Genomic DNA, 12,700 nt, shown 5'->3' with positions numbered 1-12,700 from the left:
CCTCTTACTAAACTTTCTCGAGCTGTTTAGCTCGTTTTTTTTTTTGGAATGGTAATGAAATTTCTTTTTTCTTCAAAGTATGGCGTGCTTCCTTTATTTTTGCTAAAGCGATCTCATCACTCGAGCTATTAGAGCTACATGCCCGAAGTAGGACCTTTCGGTAGTCGTTATCCCGAGCTGTCCCTTAACGTTTAAGGCATCTCTATGGTATTACCGCGAAGTGATTACCATGTAAGCCCGAACTATACGCTTGTTGGTGATTCCTTAATTCAACCAAGGTACTGAGACGAGCTATGCTTCGTGGGGTTTAAACCCGAGCTGCTTACACCTCTAATATTTCATACTTTGCCTTCACCACTGAAGTGGCTAAGTCTTTCTTGATGCCGAGATCTTAGTTAGCTCGATGTTTTAGCCCTTAGGCTGAGGGGGTGACTTATAGTCTGCCCTTGGAGTTTGCCCATGCCATGGAGGCAACTAGGTCTTATTGCGCCGAGGTCTTGTTAGCTCGGCATTTCGGCCCTTAGGCTCTAGGAGTGACTCATGGTCTACTCAGTAGCTTGCCCATGCAATGGAGGCGACTGGATCTTATTGCGCCGAGGTCGTGTTAGCTCGGCATTCTGGCCCTTAGGCTTTGAGAGTGGCTCGTGGTCTACTCAGTAGTTACAGGTAATATTGCCTTAAGTTGACAATATTCTATGCACGAGGTACTTGTTTCCCTTCAAGGGTTTCGAGCTTGTATGTTCATTCCCCGAGCACTTGTTTCACTCGGTATGGTCCTTCCCAATTCGGTCCGAGCTTGCCAGCGTCGGGATCAGGTACCTAAACTTTACGAAGGACAAGGTCGCCAACGCGGAGGTTCCGCTTCTTGACCCTGGCGTTATAGTACTGAGCTACTCTTTGCTGGTAAGCTGCGGTCCTGATATATGCGAGGTCCCTTACTTCGTCGAGTAGGTCGAGGTTGGTACATAGCTCGTCTTCATTTGCCTTGTCGTCATATGCTTCCAATCGTAGTGAGGGAACCTCGATTTCAGCTGGGATGACTGCCTCGGTGCCGTAGGTGAGGTTGAAGGGAGTCTCTCCTGTGGCGGTCTTCTCTGTAGTTCGGTAAGCCCATAGAACACTGGGCAGCTCATCCGCCCATAGTCCTTTAGCTCGGTCTAACCGTGCCTTCAGTCCATGGAGTATAGCTCTGTTTGTGACTTCTACTTGGCCGTTTGCTTGAGGGTGTGCGACCGAAGTGAAGTTCTGTCGGATCCCCATGTCTTGGCACCAGTTCTGGAATTTGATATCCTCGAACTACTTTTCATTATCAGAATCAACACCCGAGGTAACTCGAAGCGGCACACAATGTTCTTCCAAAAGAAGTTCTGAACGTTTCAGGCTGTGATTGTTACAAGAGGTTCGGCTTCTACCCACTTGGTGAAATAATCCACTGCTACCACTAGAAATTTCCTCTAGCCTGTTGCTAGTGGAAACGGTCCAAGTATATCAATGCCCCATTGTGCGAAAGGCCACGGGCTGGTGAGATACTTGAGATCGACAACGGGCTGATGGTGGATATTGGCATGTCTCTGGCACTTGTTACACTTTCTGACAAGCTCAATGATGTCTGCTTTCATTGTTGGCTAGTAGTATCCCTGTCGTAATGCTTTTTGGGCGAGGGCCCTGCCCCATAAGTGACCGCCATACAGGCCCTCATGAGTGTGGCGGAGCACGAGGTCGGCTTTGGGAGGTCGCAAGCAGCGCAGGTAGGGGAGCATGCAGGATCTTCGGTATAGTCGTTCGTCTATCATGACGTATTTGGCTGCCTGACGCTCTACCCTTCTGGAGACATTGCGATCTGCAGGGAGGGTCCCATGTAGCAGGAAGCTCGCGAACGGGTAAATCCAGCTCGACTCTGCTTGAACGACAGGAGCAACCTCCTCTGCCCCCCCCCCCCGAGAATGCTAGGTCGAGGTAAGTTCTCTATGTACACGGTTCTCATGGTGTTATCACTGGTGCTGGCTAACCGAGACAGGGCATCGGCATCAGCATTCTCAGACCCCGGGACTTGCCTGATGAAGTGTGACTGGAAGTTGGGCAGAGACTCTCTTACTTTGGCCAGGTAGAAATCATAGTCGATTCGCGAGCTTCGTATTCTCCTGTGACCTGATTGACCACGAACTGGGAATCGTTGCAGATGATAATGTGCTTGGCTTTCATTTCTTTGGCTAGAGCTAGCCCGGCTATCAACGCTTCGTACTCTACTTCATTGTTGGATGCCGCGAATTCAAAGCGTAGTGTGTAATCCAATTTCGTGCCGCTTAGGCCGTGCAGAACTATTCTGACTCCGCTTTCCTGCTGGTTCGAGGAGCTATCTACGTGAAGGATACAGGGCTGCTCATCCTAGTTCGCTCTTGGCGTAACTAGGAGAGATGCCGCACTGGCTGCTACCTCACGGTGCTCGGACTCAACCGGCCTTGGAGCTCCAGGCTCGCCTGAGCTGGGGGCCTCGTGCTCAACCGGCCTGTGGACTTCGGAGCTGAAAGTGCACTCCGCAAGGAAATCTGCTAAGGCTTGGGCCTTAATAGCAGTTTGCGGCTTATATTGAAGGTTGTACTCGCTGAGCTCAACGGCCCACTTCGTCAGTCGACCAGAGACCTCGGGCTTGAGTAAGACTTGCCTCAGAGATTAGTTGGTGAGGACGATAATAGTATGAGCCTGAAAGTACAAACGGAGCTTTCGAGCTGCAATGACTAGTGCGTACGCCATTTTTTCTATCTCTTGATATCTCGTTTCTGCTCCCTGCTACACTTTACTAACATAGTAGATAGGTCGTTGGACCCGATCTACTTCCTTTATTAGTACCGAGCTGACCACTTCGTCACTTGCCGAGAGGTACAACTCTAAAACATCGCCCTCTTCGGGCTGGGTTAAGACCGGTATACCAGCGAAGTACTTTTTGAGCTCGTCAAACGCGAGCTGACAATCTTGGGTCCATTCAAACCCTTTGCTTTTAATTGCTTTAAAGAAAGGTAGGCAATGATCTACTAACTTGGACATGAAGCGGCTCAGGGCGGCTATTTGGCCATTCAGGCTTTGAACCTCCTTCATTTTTCGGGGTGGTCTCATATCTAAGATGGCCTTTATTTTGTCCGGGTTGGCTTCAATGCCATGCCGGTTTACGATGTATCCCAGAAATTTACTCGAGGTGACACCAAAGACACACTTATTCGGGTTTACCTTCATATTGAATCTACGCAGGATTTCAAAAACTAAATTCAAGTCTTTTACTAAATCACATGTGAATTGAGTTTTGACGACCATGTCGTCTAGATAACATTCCACTTTCAGGCCAATCAATGGTTCAAACAGTTTATTTACAAGTCTTTGAAAGGTCGCCCCGACATTTTTTAGCCCAAAGGGCATGACCTTGTAGTAGTACAGGCCGAGCTCGGTTATGAACGCAATTTTCTCTTCATCAGCAGGGTCCATCCTGGTCTGATTGTAGCCCGAGTAGGCATCTAGAAAGCTCAGCAACTCATGCCCCGAGGTCCCATCCACCAGACGGTCGATCCTGGGAAGTGGGAAGCAGTCCTTTGGGCAAGCTCGGTTTAGGTCGGTGTAGTCGATGCACATGCGCCATTTACTGTTGTCCTTTTTCACCAGAACGAGGTTGGCCACCCAACTCGAGTAATGGACTTCCTTGATAAAATCGGCTGCAAGGAGCTTCCCGACCTCCTCGTCGGCCGCCATCCATCACTCTAGGGCTAGGTTGCATTTCTTCTGTCTAACGGGCCTAACTACAGGATCAGTATTAAGTTTACGAGTTATGATGCTAGGGTCTATGCCGGGCATTTCCGCCGCAGACCATGCAAAAACATCTAAATTATCAAGTAAAAAGCGTACTAGTTTAGATCGTAGGGGCTCCTTAATGGAAGCATCGATCTGAAGAGTTCGAGCTGGGTCTTCCGCCGAGGCCGGGATGGAGACGGTCTCTTCTGTGGGCACAACTCGCTCCTCGCCTTGCTCCGTAGGTCGCTCCAACTCGTGGTCATCGGCCACCTTGGTTTTTCCCTTAAAGGCGACGACGTAGCATTTGCGAGACTCAAGCTGGTCACCTCGCGCTACCCCGATGCCGAAGTCCGTGGGGAACTTCGTGGCGAAGTAGTTGGTGGACACCACAGCCCGTAAGGCATGGGTAATCGGCCGACCTATTATGGCGTTATATGGGGAGGGGGTTGCGACCAATAGGAAATCGTGGTTGAGCCTCACTATGCTAGGCCAGGTGCCGACTTCTACAGGTATTGTTACCCTTCCCAAGGGCCAAACTTCCTCTCTGCTGAAGCCTACCAGGGGAGTGTTCGCGGGCTTTAGGTTGCACTCTTGAAACTGTAGTTGGTCGAAGGCCGCTTTGAAGAGGATGTCTGCTGAGCTGCCCGAGTCGACAAGGACGCGTCTAACTTCGAAGTCGTTGATCTTCATCTTTATGACGAGCGCGTCGTCATGGGGGTAGTGGACCCCGTGCGCGTTGTCCTCTGTAAAGAAGATGGGGTTTTCTGTCCTTGGTCACTTTGGTGGGTTCCGCTCCTCCCTGCCGATCTCGTGAGCTGATGCGCGAGCTGCTTCTAAGGTGCATCCTGCCACAATTGAACCTCCGACTATGACATGGATGGTCCCCCGAACTGGTCTCTCTTCAGGGGGCTGCTTATGCGGCTGTTCCGCTTGCCTGCTGGACTCGGGAGCATCTCTACTTTGCTCCCCTTGTCGAACTGCTTTATTATTATTATTATTATTATTATTATTATTATTATTATTATTATTACTTTGTACAAAATTTCTCAAATATCTGTGACGGATGAGCTCTTCTATCTCATCGCAGAGGTTTTTACAACTTTCGATGCTATGACTGTGATCTTTATGAAAGCTATAATACAAATTTTTATTCCTGGTGTTAGGGTCGGCCTTTAGCCGAGGTGGCCACTTCATGTAGGGAGCGTCCTTGATCGCCATGAGGATCTTGGTCCACTTCGCGTTGAGGGGTGTATAGTCCCTTTCTGCTACTGGAGCTCAGAAGGGTTAGACTGGCCTTGCCCCCCGAGCTGTGTCCTTCTTCTTCTTGTTGCCGCCTTGAGACGGGGGTTCTGGCTCCCTCTTTCTTTTTTCTGAGGCCTGCTCGCCCTTCTGGTTGATTTCCTCCTCTGTCCCTATGAACTGATCCGCGAGCTTAAGGAACTCGGTCACGGTCTTGGGTTGGTTGACAACTACGTGCCACTTGAACTCTTTGTGGGTGATACCTCGCTTGGCTGCTGTGAGGCAAACTGTGGGATCCAGGTCGGGTATCTGCAAACAAGCGTCATTGAACCGCTTGATGTAGCTCCGAATGGACTCCCCTTCCTTTTGCACTATGCTGAGGAGGCTCTCCTGAGTTCGCGGGCACCTTTTGCTGCTGACGAAGTGAGAGGTGAAAACTTGCACGAACTGCGCCCAACTTCTTATCGAGCCAGGCGCGAGGTTTCGGTACCAGGTGCGGGCTACCCCTTTGAAGGTGGTGGAAAAGGCCACGCACATGTAGGACTCGCTGGCTCTTGACAGGTGCATCTGAGACTGGAAGGCGTCCACATGGTCATTTGGATCGAAAGACCCATCGTACTTATCCAGAGGAGGGAGCTTAAAGTCCCTTGGCATGGGGACAACAAGGAGTTCTGGAGATAACGAGGAGGAAACTGAGAGGAGAGGGGTAGCTTTCACTTCACCTGAGCATACCTCCTCTTTTCCTTTGAGCTCCGGAGAGACTCGGGTAGCAGTTCGGCGAGCTCGCCGACGTCTTCGTTGTTGCTTCACTGGCTCGGCGTTGGTGCTTGATGCTTGAGTGTCACCGAGCTCGACGGGCTCAGACTGCTGGTGGTGACTTTGGACCAAAGGGACCTACCTATAGTCCACGACCAGGACCTCGAACAGATTCTCCACGAGCGGGAGCTCGAACTGCGAAGGCTGGGGCGATATAGGCTTGGTTGGCTGGGAGGCCCCCGACCTGCCCACAGGCTGTGAGGCGGGGGTAGTTGGCCTCTCCTTCTTGCTATGGGAAGAGGCTTGGCTCTTGGCGGGATCCTGGGCCTGGGAGGCCTTTTCCTGGCGAGGTCGCTCACTCCGGTGGGAGGGCTTGGTCTACTTTGTGGCCGGATGCCGAGGGGGAAGCGACGGCTAGGCCTGAGGCAGAGAGGGGAATTGTTGCTGGTATTGGTATTGGGAAACCTGGTACAACACTTGTAGTTGATAGAGTTGGAATTGTTGAAATTGTTGCATTTGAGCCTGCATGGCTCGCATGCATTGCATTAAGTCCTCCAACTGGTTCAGGTTGGCCGTTGGGGGCACAACCGAGGGTTCAGCAAAGGTTGCTCCAACTGTGGAAGGGAGTGGAGCGACCACGGGTGCCACCATAAGAGGCACGTTCAAACTAGGGACTCCGTCCACGGAGAGGGGGACAGTGAACTGTCCAATACAGACAATAGGAAATTGGGGCTGCTTCCCGGAAGCGTTCTGGTAGATACCGCGTCCGGCGTTACTGGAAGAAGCCATGAATGTCGAGTTTTTGGAAAAAGAAACTGTAAACGCTTAGAGGAAGGCTTTCATAAGCGTAATCCCACAGACAGCACCAAATGATGTGGCACGATCCGGGCACTCCTAGCTGGTTGCTGACTGGCTCCTTGTTGGCAACGGACGACACCTGAGAAGACGAAAAAGAAGGATTCCCGAGGATTTGCCCAACAGGAATACTCCGAAGCTTAAGTTAGAACGTTGGAGTGGAAGAAAAGAGTGTAAAAGGCTAAGAGTGTAGGTCGTGCTAGATCACTGTGCTCATGAGGTTAGCTCGTGAGCAAGTAGGATAATTCAAGTTCAGATGAAAATTCTAGAGAGAGTGAACGTGTCTCTCCACTTTGCCTAAAAGGCCTTTATAGGGGTGTTCTTGTCAAATCGGGCGTAACCGCCACTGGGCTCCTGTCGCAGCCGTTACCTGCCAGGTCTACGCAGGTGATCGTTATAGTGTACTATCTGCTCGCCTGAGTGACACGTCCCAAAGGGGCAAGCACGCCTCCATTTGTCGAGAGACGTGGGTGCAGACTGTCAAAAGGACAAGGACTGCACCGCCAGTCAGGAGACGTAACGTAGTCTGACCGGTACGATCTTGTCAGATGGAAGCTTCTTGAGAGCATCGCATCACTCAGTCGCAAGTTACTTTGTAGCGAGCTATCCTTGCTTTGAGCTACTTTGTAGCAAGCTCTTAGGGGTACTTCGAGGTGGCCCTCATCAAGGTTGGTTTTTGGGGCAGTTCTTCTGCCCAGGTGCTGGAGCGAGCTAGTTTCCCTAGCTCGCGAGCTGAAATGGTCTTGGAGTTTTCCCTTCTCAGTAGCTCGGGGGACCTGGAGCTCACGTTGTGGCGAGCTCCCTCTATAGCGAGCTATGACGTAGCGAGCTGCTCTACAGGCTCGTTACTTAGTTGTGGTCAGGCCATGATACTGAGATGTTGCTCATGCTGAGTCAGATCCACGTGTCGTCGTCTCAGTTGGTCGGGTCAAATCATCCTCCATCAGATCTAATATGTGAATGCTACACAACCTTTGATTCTGTTTCTTTTCATCTATATTGGACTCATGATACTATTTATGTATTGACCCTATAATTACTTCTCACTAATTGTAAATTTTTAATATTATTTAATGGCCTTTCCTTGCTCCATTACCCCAACCCTGCAATTCTAGAAAAGGTGCATTATTTCCTTTCCAAGCCTCTAGTGTTGCCACCTCAGCATACTCTCTCTCCCTTTCCCACCCCTAATGGAAACATGTTGTCTCAAATTTATTTACTTCTATTAATTCTCACTTCCCAATTACATAAAAATCTTCCTAAAATCTCTCTCTTCACACCTATAAAACCTCTTCAACACCTTAGAAAACTTCTCCAATTTTCATGCTATCCTTAGTGCACCTTCCTTATCTTTTTTATCAACCTCCTACCCTATTTATCATCTTTCCATTTTCTTCTTCCTCCTCTCAACATATTCCTCTTACTCTCTCTTCTCATGACAATGGCCACATGCTAGATTGCCCATTTTTAAAACAATGTTACATAAACATGACCAATTAAACATAATTATTGCCTTTAATCATGTACTATTACATATGATACATGTAAAATTACATAATTGACCTGAACTACCCTAAATTAACATTAACTTAAGTTAATTTAACTTAAAATTTCCTAAATAGAGCTAATTTAATTAACATAATTAAACTTAATTATCTTAATTAAGTTTCAGTAACCTAATAACTTAATTCAAGTTTAATCTTTTCTTGATACTATCAGCTACGTGTAAAATTACCTAATTAAATTAAGGCACAATTAGAAAACTAATTAAAGTTAGCTAATTAATAAATAATTTATTTTATTAGCTAACTAAAGTATTACCTAATTAAATTGAGTAACATAATTATCCAAATTATTAAATGAACTTAAATTAAGTAATGTAATTAATTAACTTTAATATTAGTTACCCTAATTAACCTACATAACCTAATTGATGAAGTTAACCTTAACCCACTTAAATTAAGTAATATAATTAATTACTTTAATTTAAGTACCCTAATTAACCTACATAACCTAATTAATGAAGTTAACCTTAACCCGATGTTTTAAAGTCAAACTGAAAATGGAACCATTTTTGCCTCTAGGTTTAGGTTAGTGGTTGAATCATCGGGTTTGAAATGGATCCACTTATGGTATTCATCAATGTTTTAAAAACTGACCTGGAACTGGAACCACTTTGGCCACTGGTTTTTGAGTTAGTAGTTTGACCATCCGGTTTGAACATATGGCCTCTTCCAATTTAAAAAAATAAAAAATAATTAAAATAAAAATGACCAAAAACCATTGTCCAGGTCGAAGGGGTTGACAGTTTGACTACCTGAGTCAATGGGTCACTAACGAAGTCAACAATTTTTGGCCAAGATATGAGTTAAGGGCGAAATGGAACTAGTTGCCTCAACATTTCAAGCCAAACGGTTTGACCATCCAGGTCAACGACAATTCAAAAACCTTGATATTCATAATAAATATAAAAAGTATTTAAATTATAAAAAAATAGTTATCCATTTGTGAATAGTTATCTACTTCAAACAGTTCAATGATTATACAGTTTGGATCAAAGCTTCATTGACCAAAATAAACTAAATTTTACAAAATAATGGGCTAAGTGGTAATTAAACAAAAAATGTGACCAATTTTCCATTGAAACAACTAAGCTCAATGATCTTTGGTTGGGGAGGAGCCAGAATTTTTTCTACGGTGGCCAAAACCTAATTAAATGGATGGGGTTTTGGGGGGCTAATCATTGGGTGGGTGGGGGTGGGGGGAGAGGGAAAGTTTACAAAAGGGGTAGTGTTGGGATTAGGGTTCCCCCGGGTCACCCTGATTCTACCCTTGCTTATGTTAGAGCCCTTTCCCTCCTATATCCAAAAAAAAAAAAAAAAAACTTGGGGTGAACTTGATTTAGCTTGACTACCTAATTAGGAATGTCATAAGACTCCTTCTACATGAAGTATACTTGACAAGGCCCATGTGTCGCATGGGTGCGGACTAGTAACTACTATAATTACTCCATATAACCACTTTAATTACTCTTTCTCTTTCTAATAACTCTAATAATTATTCCCACTCTTTAATCAATATTCAAATTCAAATTTAAATTTAAAGCATGCCATTAAATACACCTTAAGGCTATGTTTGGTTTCAAGGAAAAGGAAGGGAAATGTAGGGAAACCTTTACAAACCTTGTATAGGTTTCCCTGCCTTTCCCTACTTTTTCCTTCAAACCAAAAACAGCCTAAAGCTTTAAACTAGCTATAAAGTTTACAAATAGAAGAATTTGAACCCTTGTTATTAGCAAGTAATTAACAACCACAACTGCACTCTTAAGCCATGTTATAGTTGCTTGTCACAAACATATGCATTTTTATTCTTAAGAGATATTTTTTGCAATAAATCCTAAAGTTGATTATTAAAATTTATACAATAATAAATATTAACACAAATTATATTGATTTAGGAAATTAAGATATAAATATAAATTTTATTTTTTTTATCATTTTCAATGGCTAATAGTTGTGTCCCGATATCTCACAATTTATATAAGCCCTTGAAGTATGGTTTTTTTATGTTTAAATATTTAATAATTATATAAAACTTATATTTATTATTATTAATATATATTTTTTAGATTTATTTGAATGTACTAGCATATCCATGCATGTGTATCTTGGTTTTTCATCCATATCCATGCATATTTAAACCTTATCTTATCCTAATACATCTCTTAAAATTACCTTACTAATACATTTTGTATTTCCAATACTTTGAACCTTAGCTATACATTTGTCAAAGGTTCAAAATATCATTTGTAAATGCATATTTACAATAAGTGATCATTTTATTTTCTTTTACTCACCACAATATGTGTGGATTTTCAATGTCACGGATGTGTGCAATAGCAAGAGTTGTGTGAGTATAAAAGTTTCAAATAATAATAATTATTTTAAAGTTACAAACTGTCATACACAAAAAGTTGAAAAGTAAAAGAAAGTAATGAGTATCAATTAGTCAATACTCAATTTTTGAATATCAAGCATATTGATATTTTGAACCTTGCATTTGATGTGTATAATCCCATCAATATTGAAAATATACAAAAAATGAGAAATATGTTTGAGATGTGCCACGATGTGGGTAGCATATTTTTTTTACATAATTTATTTAGAGATCTCCTATAGTTTTATGTACTTACTAAAACCTACCATCTAATTTATATATTACTAAGGGGTGTTTGACAACATGGTTGGTTTTGTTAGTTTTGATGACGTGGCAATTGTTTTTATTGTTTTTTTTTTTATTTTTGACGATGTATCAAAAATTAACAAAACCAACCATGTTGTGGAACACCCCCTATAGCTTGAAACCGCTTTACTTAATTGACCCTTTTTGTTGATAGTTGTTTATATTTGCATCTGGGAATGATCACATAACCACTTAAAATGAGTGGAAATGTGAAAGGGCATGGGGCCAGGATTTTTTTATTTAAAAAATATTCCAAATAATTCTTATATAAGCCTTTTAGGAAACAAAACCCTCTGCGCCCATGTTATAACTTGGTTTGTACAAGGTGTGGAGTGCATATGATATAAGAATCATAAGGGTATTTTTGAAATAAAAAACCTAAACCTATGGGTGCAAACTATAGAGAGTGTTTTAGTAATACACAAACTATAAGGGATGTCTAAGTAGATGAATCTTTTTTTGGAGGGGGCGTGCTGTCTTGTGGATAGTAAATCCCGTCTACTATCAAACGGTCCATAAAATGTTATGGCACAACCATAGATGATGGCCTCAAAATCCACTAGTTGGGGCTTGGGGTCGATATTTGGTGTCCCTACGCATCATACAATTTGGATTAGTTGAATGTTTTAACTATATAATAGGTTGTGTAATCAATTATAATGTCCCACGACGATTACATAATATATAGAATTCAAATTGTGGGGTTGAATGGTTATGGGTCCTATATATTTTATGACTAATGTGGAATGTTATTATTGGTTTCACAATTTGTTGAACAACTATCACTGTCAATTAAGGTGGTGTTCGAAAACCATGGTTATCTTGTGGATGGCCTGTTTCAGTCCAAGCCACGGGATGGCCATAGCGTTAGGTTGGCTATGGACGGGATTGATCCATAATATATCGTAGGCCGTCCCCATTTACAACACAAAACATATATCTCGTGGATGTGGTCAGTCCACAATATTTTCACACTCTATTTTTATACAATACATCTCCTCCACATATTTTCTTTTGTTTTTAGTTTTTAAATTTTAAAATAATAATTTTTAATTTTAATTATTTAATACGTTATCAATAAAATAATGATTTTTAATGTTAATTCTAGCTTGCAGTGCTCCTTCTACACCCTTTTTTATTTATTTAAATATTAATGTTTTATTATTTTTATGAATAAAATAATACTTTTTAGTTTTTAATTATTTTATTATTTTTATTAAAATTAATATTTATTGGTTAATATTAATTTATTGATGTCTTTTTCAATTTATTTATCATATAAAATGTCAAAATTAGATATTTTTGATCAATTGTGTAGATCATTCATAAATTATATATGAAATACATAGAATCAAAAGATGTGGTGTGGATCAATTTACACCATACCTACATAACGCTATTGTGGGTATAGATTAATCCAATCCACATAGTATGTTCACAATTCAGCAGCTATAAACTGTGGATTGATCCCTACGACAATAATATAGTATACCACCCAATTTCTCATCCACACTAAAAAAACATCCCTTAATCATATGTCAGACCCATAAGACCGAGCCAACTGTACTCTAGGACTCGCTCCAGCTTTCTTTAGAACCTTCCGTGCATCAACTTTTCAACCGAACTCTTTAAGACTGCGACTCACCGGCAATTATACACCCCAACACCCACCAAAATTCCTGCAACCACAAGGCTAGGATATGGGGTCAACGTGGACAAATGTACTGCACTACGAGATGAACGGTCTACATTTTCCATCTTAACACAGTCAGAATACTCAGGAGTCCCTTTCTTGTGGGCCCCAATCTGTTACAATTTACAAGCCACTAGCCAG

The sequence above is a fragment of the Nelumbo nucifera genome, chromosome 1, assembly GCF_055504915.1.
Source record: "Nelumbo nucifera cultivar China Antique chromosome 1, China Antique-T2T, whole genome shotgun sequence".
Taxonomy (NCBI): Eukaryota; Viridiplantae; Streptophyta; class Magnoliopsida; order Proteales; family Nelumbonaceae; genus Nelumbo; species Nelumbo nucifera.
Note: the sequence above shows the minus strand (reverse complement) of the source record.